Here is an 11,244-nt window from a genome sequence, read left to right as displayed (position 1 = left end):
TTAAGGATGTATGGATTTAGTTCAGACTGATTTAAAATAATTGTGTACATCCCTTAAACTGATTAATTGTATTTGTTTCAAAATGCTCTATTTATTTTTATCGAACAACACCCAGATTTCATTTTTTTGAGTGTATTTGTTGAGTCCAGTGATTTAACTTTTAATGCTGAAATGTACACAAAGGTTATAGACCAATATATGTTCCCCTCCAGATGATGTCTATTTCAGGGAAGAGCTTGTGTATTTCAGCAGAACAATGCAAAACCACATACTGCAGCTATTACGACAGCATGGCTTCATATTAGAAGAGTCGGGTGCTGAATCACCCTGCCTGCAGTCTAGATCTTTTACCTAAATAGAACAAAACCAAAACATATGTTTAATGATTAAAACTTATTAAAAAAGATTCTTCAGCAGTTGGAAACCTATATCAGACGAGAATGGGACCAAATTCCAACACCAAAACTCCATAAAAACTCATAACTTCGATGCCCAGACGTCTTTAAACTCTTTTGAAAAGAAGAGGAGATGCCACACCAATAGCAGGTATCAGATTTTAAATGAGCTCATTTTGTGCATAAAATTTATCCGTTTAAACATTTATGTTAACTATGTTCTATTGTGAATAAAATATTGTCTCATGTGATTTGAAAGTCTTTAAATGATTTATAACTTAAACTACAAAGCATAGATATAAATACTAACATATCACTTATTCACCATGTATGAGCGTAAAGTCACAGTTTTTTTTTTTTTTTTTTTTTTTTTTTTTTTTTTTTTTTTATGATTAGCTAATCATTAACTAATATGAATGATTTACAACTGAATGTTATTATATAGTGCTAACCTATTTTCAATAATATTTCATGGTCCTGACTGCACTGACATACCTTTTACTGTGTGCACTTTTTGAAATCAGTGACTGACAGCTGGACTTGGACATATGCGACTTCCCAGATAGGTGTAAATGACTTTAAAAACGACTTTCAGTTTTTTTAACTTTCATTATCAACTTGTTTTTAAACGTCCTGTTGAAAGAACTCTTCTTATAACCCCTGTTACCCAATGTAAACAAGCTCTTTTAAACTGATTTACACTGATTTATGTACAGATCTTATGAAACAGGAGACATTTCCTTTGATGGTTTAAAATATTTTACCAGTTTACCAGTGACATTGATTAATAATATAATCATAACTTAAGCAATTAAAATGTTCAGTTCTATTTTCAGCAGAGGGAGCAAAATAAATATAATATAAAACAAAATTGTTTGTGGTCGATTTGTGCTGGTTTGTGCTGTAACTATGACCGCTTCTTTTATATAACTAAAATACACTTTTTAGGAACAGTGACATCACTCTCCACCCCATGCCATCTAAATAGTTCCAAAATGGCGCCATTCGTTTGTGCTCGATTTGTGCTGATTTATGCTGTTAAAATAAACATTGTATCTATTTCCAGTCCTCAGAGATAACAAATACAAAATGGGGCAGTGACTTCACTCTTCATTCCATGCCCTCCAAATCCCTCCAAACCGGTGCCATTTGTTTGTGCTTGATTTTTGCCAGTTTGTACTGTTAAAATAAACAGTGTAACCATGACTTCTTCCTCTCCACCCCAGTTTTATTATAATTATTATTATTGTTTTTTTATTTTTTTTAATAGTGTCCATGCTGCGTTGAAACTGTGTTGTCAACTCAAATATCCAAGTTTTCACTAACCTCATATTTCAGTTTGACGAAGCTTAAATTTCAAGTCAGCATTAAGCTGTACCCTTTTTTTAACAGTGAGTCTAAATCATTCTTATCCATTTGTGCTCAGTTTGTGCCATTCGAATATTTAACACTGTATTTACCTACCCCCCCCCCCCCCCCCAACCAAAAAAAAAAAAAAAGTATGCTAATTTAGGACATGTTCCGTTCATTTGTGGTCTATTTGCAACGTTAAAATTAACATTCCGTTTAGATCTCCTCCGTATGGAAAAGTGTAACACAAACCGCTCACCCAAATTCCCGTCTTCTATTGTTTGCAAATCTGATGGTGTGTTATAATGTTTTTCTACGTTTTATTGCCAGTGATTTCATCAAGCTCCAAATTCAAAATTTTCTTTGTGTGTATGACAGTGTTTGAAAATGTGTCTGCAGGCTATTGCAACTCATCACATATGTGTTCTAGTTTGTTGCTTAACTAATCTAATTTGTTATTCAGAAAATCAACATGACTAAATAAACTGGTCTATACAAATATCACTAAATCAACCTTCATTTCACACTGATGAACCACAACTCAGCAAATAGCCTGTTTGCCTCACATGATAAATACAGGTGCTGGTCATATTATTAGAATATCATCAAAAAGTTGATTTATTTCACTAATTCCATTAAAAAAGTAAAATGTGTATATTATATTCATTCATTACACACAGACTGATATATGTCAAATGTTTATTTCTTTTAATTTTGATGATTATAAATTCCCAAATTCAGTATCTCAGAAAATTAGAATATAACTTAAGACCAATACAAAGAAAGGATTTTTAGAAATCTTGGCCAACTAAAAAGTATGAAAATGAAAAGTGTGAGCATGTACAGCACTCAAAACTTACTTGGGGCTTCTTTTGCCTGAATTACTGCAGCAATGCGGCGTGGCATGGAGTCGATCAGTCTGTGGCACTGCTCAGGTGTTATGAGAGCCCAGGTTTCTCTAATAGTGGCCTTCAGCTCTTCTGCATTCTTGGTTCTGGCATATCACATCTTCCTCTTCACAACACCCCATAGATTCTCTATGGGGTTAAGGTCAGGCGAGTTTGCTGGCCGATTAAGAACAGGGATACCATGGTCCTTAAGCCAGGTACTGGTAGCTTTGGCACTGAGTGCAGGTGCTTCTGACGCTGTCTGTTGTTCAAGAGTGGCTTGACACAAGGAATGTGACAGCTGAAACCCATGTCTTGCATATGTCTGTGCATAGTGGTTCTTGAAGCACTGACTCCAGCTGCAGTCAACTCTTTGTGAATCTCTCCTACATTTTTGAATGGGTTTTGTTTCACAATAATATCCATGGTGCGGTTATCCCTTTTGCCTGTACACTTTTTTTCTACCACATCTTTTCCTTCCCTTCGCTTCTCTATTAACGTGCTTGGACACAGAACTCTGTGAACAACCAGCCTCTTTTACAATGACCTTTTGTGTCTTGCCCTCCTTGGTCGTCTTTTCCCCATGATTGTGTAGCCTACAGAACTAGACTGAGAGACCATTAAAGGTCTTTTGAGTTAATTAGCTGATTAGAGTGTGGAAGCAGGTGTCTTCAATATTGAACTTTTTCACAATATTCTAATCTTCTGAGATACTGAATTTGGGATTTTCCTTAGTTGTCAGTTATAAACATCAAAATTAAAATAAATAAACATTTGAAATATATCATTCTGTGTGTAATGAATGAATATGAATACTTTTTGACTGTAATTGGTGAAATAACTCTTTGATGATATTCTAATTATATGACCAGCAACTGTATATCTATGGAAAACTTTAAATTACTACCTTAAAACAAAATAATTAAAAGTGTTCAATAAAACTCTTTGAATAGTTAACAACAAATTATTTCATTATGTAATCCTTGGAGATGCATTTCTCTCTTAAGGATTGACTTGCGATACTGGCTCAGAAAACATTTTATTAATAAATATTTCAATATCCTTACTATTTGCCCAGACGCATATCATGGTAATTTTTTTTATTTTTTTATTATTATTATTTTTTTTAATCTCTTGTAGAGCAGGCCTAGTTTTAATCCGGTGCCCTTTTTAACTAACTCTTCCAGTTGCTTTGACGTGAAAATTAGCTCGAAGCCCCGCCCTGTAGGGCATATAAGTTGGGACCAGGCTAAAATGCACGGCTCTAAAATAATGGTCTTTGGATTTCCCCTTACCTTAAAAAGATTTTCTTTTGTGGTTCCGTATTAGCCTATTAATTGAAACACATCAGTCATAAAATACAATGTCAAATTCACATTAAACATTAAACAACACACGCAATATTAAACATCTAACTTTTATTTACAAAATGAATAAGAAGAATACTTGCATTGTAACCCAAACAATAAGGTATTTTCCCTTAAAACGTTAACGGTTCATTAAGGTATTTTTTTTTTATTTCCTTTTTTTTTTTGTATATGAAAACACCGCAACAACGAAGACAATTGTTATATATTCCTGCGGTTATTAGACTTGTGCCGGTATTTGGTAATGCAATATATTGTGGTGATTAATATGTACGATATTGTTATCTTGGGCACATCTAAATGCCATGAATAAATATACATTACAAATTATTCTGAATTTGGAATGCATATTAAGAATAGCATTCGCATCAGCTGCTAAAAATGCACAACATCGCTGTATGTTGCTTGAAAGAGTGCATGTGCTCTGATGTAAACAAGCATGCATTAGAAGCACATGGAGGAACACGTGAGAGACGCGCTAAATGAAAGCACATTCACTCTCTGACAGCAGATGGCGCTGAATGCAGCCCTTACCCTGTAAACACAGTAAATAAAGCAGCTGTTACTTTCTAAACCATATTTAAATAATATTAAATAACAATTCAGATTTGTGTTTTCCCTATGGTGTTTATTACAGAGCCAACTACTGAAATATTTAGACTTATATTCTGAATAAGTATTCTGAATATTCTGAACATTCATTAATCTTAGGTATTCCAATATTTAATAACACATTGTTAAAATGTTAAGTTGCAACTGTGTTATTAAGTTATTAAGACTTGTATTTTTTTTAACAAAGATTAATAACTTCTATATACAATTTAGAGAAAAAAGTTATTTAACCAGTTATACTGTATTATGACAACTTTTTTTTAATCAAAATTTCAATACCGTGATAATACCGTGATAATACCGTATACCGTGATAAAAGCATGATCAATTAACCGCAACAGGAAAATTTAATACCGGGATATCCCTAGCGGCTAAATGCATAGATGGTAAATGCAGTCATATAATGTTATTACATTTTATCCTATATATAGTCTGTAATGGCATATTAACAACTTATTTTGTCTTAATGATATATTCATGAAGAATTTTAGTTATAGCCAGAGTTTTAGTTACAACGAAGATTACTTTTCAAAGTACAAATTGAGCACAAGTGAATGTGGTATTTGTTGTGAAGAGTACCCTGAAGCATAGGCATTTATTTATTTATTTATTTATTTATTTATTTATTTATTTATTTATTTATGTGGATAAATGCAGTATTCAATTTAACAGCACAAATCAAGAGCAAACGAAAGGATTTAGATTCACTCTAAAATAAATTAATAATAATAATAATAATAATAATAATAATAATAATAATAATAATAATAATAATAATAATAATAATAATAACTCTGGTCGCACTGAATGGGAAGGACAATAAAGTTTCCATTATATTTAAAGGGATTTGGACGGCATGGGGTGGAGACTGACATCACTGCCTCAAATTCTGTTTGTTATTTCTAAGAAGGGGAAATTGATAATTGGTAAAAATGATTGGCACAAATCAGCTCTAATCAAGCACAGACAAATGACACCGTTTTTGAGTCATTTAGACAAACTGGGTGGAGAGTGACACCACAGCTCCCGAAAACATTTTGGTTATATCTAAACAAGGAAACTAGATACAGTGTTTGTTTTAATGACACAAACCAGCACAAATGAACTGTGCTGATTTGGAGTGATTTAGGCAACATGGGGTGGTTAGTGACATCACATGATCAAAAAAAATGTGTAAATGTTTAATATCTCAAACACCAGACCAGCACAAATGTTTGTTCTTGTGTCACAAATCAGCACAAAGATAGTACAAACGAATGGCATAGTTTTGATGATTATTTCTTTTTATGAGGTGCCAACTACATGGAGGTCACATCAGAAGATAACAGCTATGTTGCCATGACAGCATTTTTTTTTTTCTTTGTATTTATCTGCTCCGGGTAAAAGCATAAAGCATGATTTAAGATTGTCTGGTTACATTAAAGGAAGAAAACCATTTGCTTGATGACCAGGTAAGTATTACAGAGATAGTCTCGATCCCTGTGGTGCTCAAGCCAGCTCTGAGCATAGCTTACACATTTCGTCATTTAAAATTTAATTTGGATGTTTGGATTTGATGGTGTTCCTCTTATTTTCACATCATTGCTTAATTTACTTCAACTGTGTGTTAATACAACTTAGTCTATGCAGGAGAGACGAGCAAGTTAGTCTAAGATTTTAATTGGTCGTTCAGCATCCACAGTCACAGTGATGTGAAATATGAGTCAAGTAGCCACAGCAATGTCATTAAAGTGCTGCATGATGCTGTTGAGATGTGGATTGAGTCCTGAAGTTCTAACTAGATGTTGCAGCGGAGGCAAAACTCTACACATGTAGAACACTGACAGACAAATTCGATATATTGTACAAAGGAGACCCATTTGAGTTGCTGTCATGGCTCATTGGTAACCTGTTGGCATCATTTGTAGAGTGCTAGTGTTTGTGTGGATCCTTGCCTTTGAAAAAAAAAAAAAACTCTAGCTCTTGTTGATAAAGAGGATTTGTTTATGTTTTGACATGGTTATATATTTACTTAGTATCGATCTACCCCTAATGTGTCCTCTCCACTCCCCTCTCAGGGCTGCGTAAACCGTTTCAATGACACAACAAAGATTCTTAGTGGCCAAGTACTTTCTACTAAAAGAACAAACTCTATCAAGAAGCTTCTGCCAGATGAATGAATTAGAGACAAAATGAGGCTAAATGCCATCACTAATTGGTGCCATCTTTCATTTTACTGGATCCATATTGGACCATTAAAGTTGCTCTTTAGCTTAGGTTTTGGTTGAACAATAAAACCGTTTCTTTTTACGTCAACGTAAAGCAGCTGTTGATTATCAAACAGTTAACCCTAGAATATCAGAGGATAAACTGTCATTGTATGAAAGAGTCATTTAATATTTCCTATTAAAATCTCCTTGTAACCACCAGTGTAGTTAAGGTTAACTACTTATTTAGGTTATTTATTTTTAAATGCAGGAAATTCAAATGATTATTATTTGGATTCCACTTGGATGGTTTAATTATTATTTTAATCATTATTATTATTATTATTATTATTATTTTCTTTAACAGCATGTCTTATTGATTCAATTCATAAAATATTCACAGTTTAAGAACTTATTAAAATTTTGACAGCGCACAATCTGTTTCTTTTCTTTTTTTTCCCCAATTTTTTTTTTTTCTCTAGTCATTGTTTATAATGTAATCCATCTTTTTCATCAAAACTGTGATAGTGTACTATACTTTATCAATTAAAACATGGATACAACTTTAATTTGATTGCACAATGTTCGGTAAAGCTTGTTTTATAAACTATCTTATTATTAGTTGTAGTAGTATTACTACTCTTTTTGGCGTTTTTCCCATAAAACAGAAATGTCTCAAAATAAGCTGTTCAGAAATGCACAGATCTCATATACACATGTAATTTATTTCCCATCATTTTACATTCACAGACATAACTATCTGTGTTTGTGTGGACTTTGCAATTTTGTGACATGTGTATTTGACAGTTTAAGCACAATAAGAAAGATAACTTAGTTTAGTTTTCATGTTATGCACTGTCACAGCTTTCAGATGTGTGCGCTCAGAAAACTCTAAGTTATACACGGTATATATATATATATATATATATATATATATATATATATATATATATATATATATATATATATCAAGTTAATTATTATATAGTCTCAGCCTCAGACGTCACACCCACAGACCGTTAGCTAAACATCTCATGCATATGGGACACAAAAGTGGAAACACTTTCAGGAGTGTCAAAGTCATTATCAGATTGGTTAAATTCTACAGGATTTCCACGAGACTTGTGTGTCGCGTTCTTTAACATTCCCCCTGTCTGCATTTCCAGCACTGCTAAAATCATAGGGCCCTACTTTTAACATCCTAACACTAGAGTAATAATGCTCATGGCATGTTCATGTTATGTAACTTAAATATCACTGTGCTCCATCTTCACACTGGCTTTGTCACTGACTGACTAATGCTCCATGTCAAAGGTGAAGGAGAAACACATCATATACTGTCTGTAGGTTCTTCTGAGCCTTGAGGTGAAGACCACCTGTCTTAATGAGTACAACTGACTCTGACATCCATCATCGACACTGACAGGAAAGCATTTCCCAGGCGTGATGTTCATCTTGTGAGTGAAGGATAGTGGCCTGTAAGGGACAGCAGACTTCATCATGGACCTGTGTGGTTACCACTAAAGTGCTGAGGGATGTGTACTCTCACCCCTGGAACTGTCTTAATGTTTGATGGAGCGAACTGCAGTTGCCCAAAGTTTAAAACTGAAACTTATTGTGACAGTCTTTGCAAGTTTTGATGATTGGCTAGAGGTAAAAAAAATGGATAGATCTTCTTACTACTGTGTGACAAAACAGGGCCTCGAATTGGAGCTAAAGCGGTCTGTGCATGTGTTCTTGACAAATGGGGTTCTGGTGCCCAAATGAGCTATACAGGTTTTAGTCCGATTTGATATATATATATATATATATATATATATATATATATATATATATATATATATATATATATATATATATATATTGATCTGTGTCACTGCCCACAATAATTTCTTGTGACTTCATACAATAAAGGCCTTCTGAAGTGAATCAATGGGTTTGTGTGAATCACTGGGGAGCTTATAGGATATAATTATATTTATAATTATACCATTCGCTGCCATAATAAAGCTTGGAATCAGGCCATTTTTTAATATAACTCTGATTGTATTCCTTGGATGGCTTGAGGGTGAGTAAATCATTGGGTAATTTTTATTCTGGGGTGAACTATCCCTTTAAGGTAAGAAAATACATTACCAGTGGGAGCCTTCAAGACGAAAAGGTTCAAAACCGCAATTTTGACTGATTGTCAACACCTCTCCTTGTATGAACTGAAAAAGATTTAGTCATCAACCATATGCCTTAATTTATGCGTTCATAGCAGATGTGCTAAAATAAGGGTTGAAGAAGCTGTCTGGAAACTGTAGCTATGAGCTACTCATAATTTATACATTTCTTTCTTTCTTTCTTTCTTTCTTTCTTTCTTTCTTTCTTTCTTTTAATAGTTATAATATAAACATAAATGATAGAATCTGTACAGTGTGACTATAATATATCAGTACTCGTTGGATATATCAGCTACAGAACTACAGTCACATTACTGATAAAAATAAAATAGTATATATAGTATACACCAATGCTATATCTAATTCATTGTTGAAACATCAAACATTTTTCTCTAGCCTCAATCCTTATGGATCAGCATAGATCTGGTCATAAGCAACAACCCCAGTTAATATAGTAATGCTGTACTCTATATGCAGACATAGAAGAATCTGGCCTGTTGTTTGCCAGCTCTTGCAGAGAGTTGGGTGTTAGTAAGAGAGAGCTCAGTGTATTTGTCAGATGGCACGGGCACGTGGGTTTCGCTGCCCTGCAGATAGCGACCTGGGAGACCCTGATGGATCTGATTGCCATGCTTTTGGAGGACAGATGGCTTGTGCTGAGGTGATGTGTGTGCGCGTGTGTGGATATGGACTCGCAACAGGGGGATTTAATTCTCTCTGACCCTGATCTCAGTTAAGCAGTCTCCACGTTTTCCCCCTGTCCGAGGTTGTTGGAATCCTGGGGATGACAATGTGTTCTTTGCTACTGTGATATATGTGTTTTTTCTCCTCTGTTCAATCCCAGAGTATTTATGGAGGCCTGTTTTGCCTCTGTTCTTCCCTGCAGCTTCTGGTCAAGGGCAAATTCGCATTTTATCAGACATGAAAATGGAAAAAAAAAAATCCCTCACATATGTTTTGGGAAATCAGCCTTCACTGCAGAGATTCATCTGTGGCTCTCTTGACTCAGAGATACTGATGAAGCCAGAGTAAAAGGTTTTGATCAGAATTCACATTTCTGCTTTGGGACAACATGAAGTGCGGGCCGTGTTTTATTGATGTGCGGGATGAGGAATGAGACTCGTGTCTGGGTTTCTGACCCATCCTGTGACAACCGATGAGAGGAGGTATTCTGAAGTGCCTAATAGAGAAATATTCTAGAGAGAAATATAAAGCTCAAACATACACTACATCCCCCTTTCCTTTCTGTCAATGTCACATATCTGTCTTCAGCCGAGCTGTCATTGTCCACCCATAAAAAACTGGTGCCCTTCACCTGAGTGACCTGTCATTCTGAATACCCACCAGAAGCAGCTCTGATTCCTGTGACAGTTTAACTATACATCAGAGCAGGAGAGAGCTTCATGAGCAGGGAGTGTCTGGACTCCATCACCCAAAGGGCCCCTCATCAGACTCCCACTCACTGCTGATCCTTGTCCAGTCAAACTGAGTAGACTGGACACCTGTCTTAATATGAAGTATGAGACAGACAGAAAGGAGGCTAAAGATGATAGGTAGGGGCCTATGGGTATGGATATGCTGTCCAACACAGAAAGGAGAGAAAAAAAAAGCATAGAAAATGAGGGAGATTAAACAGGAGGACTGGAAAGATTTATAGAATAGGATAAATTAATTAGAATAAATTCTAATTCGCAGTTTAGGGAGATGAATGTAATGGAGGCCAGCTAGGAAGCCCACCAACCTCCCATAACATTTGAAGCAAGTTTAAACTCCTCTTGAAACAGTTTGAGTAGGACAGGTTACCATGACCCGGATGAGAGTGAGGTTTATGGAGGCAGGCTGGGAAGAGCTGTGCCACTTCTCTGGCCTGAAAAGGTGCAATAGACTCTGAAACCAGAGGCTGAAACATCCTTGTTAATTCTTCTGCCTTCCATGCCGGTATACGCTTGTTTGAATCCCATTTGGATTGGTGAAAGCAGGGCTATTTCTATGGACAAAATCACTCTAAATATCTGCTTTTAAATTCCACAGAAGAATGGAAGTCATGTATGTTTTAAGGCCATTGATAATGAACAAATGATGACAGAATTTTCTTTGATTCCAGTCAAGTCACAGTTGTTTCTTTCTCTGCATTTTGCCAATAAAAGCGTCAGAAAGTGTCTTAAATGTCTTTCTAAGATGCTCTATCCATTCTGTTCAACAGAGTGTATGTGTGTGTGTGTGTGTGTGTGTGAGCATAATATGATGTGCAAGTTCTGTGAGGAGCACTATTCCAAAAAAAC

At 35.1% G+C, this 11,244-nt stretch overlaps 1 protein-coding gene across 1 annotated transcript in view; it reads left to right on the top strand.

The window, feature by feature from the left end:
• LOC113044293 (neuroligin-4, X-linked-like) overlaps positions 1-11,244 on the top strand; it is a 101,256-nt gene that overhangs the window by 50,462 nt on the left and 39,550 nt on the right. The window lies entirely within an intron of this gene.

The sequence above is a fragment of the Carassius auratus genome, chromosome 26 (assembly GCF_003368295.1).
Source record: "Carassius auratus strain Wakin chromosome 26, ASM336829v1, whole genome shotgun sequence".
NCBI lineage: Eukaryota > Metazoa > Chordata > Actinopteri > Cypriniformes > Cyprinidae > Carassius > Carassius auratus.
The sequence above is the reverse complement of the archived record's forward strand: the minus strand, read 5'-3'. Positions and strand labels throughout refer to the sequence as shown.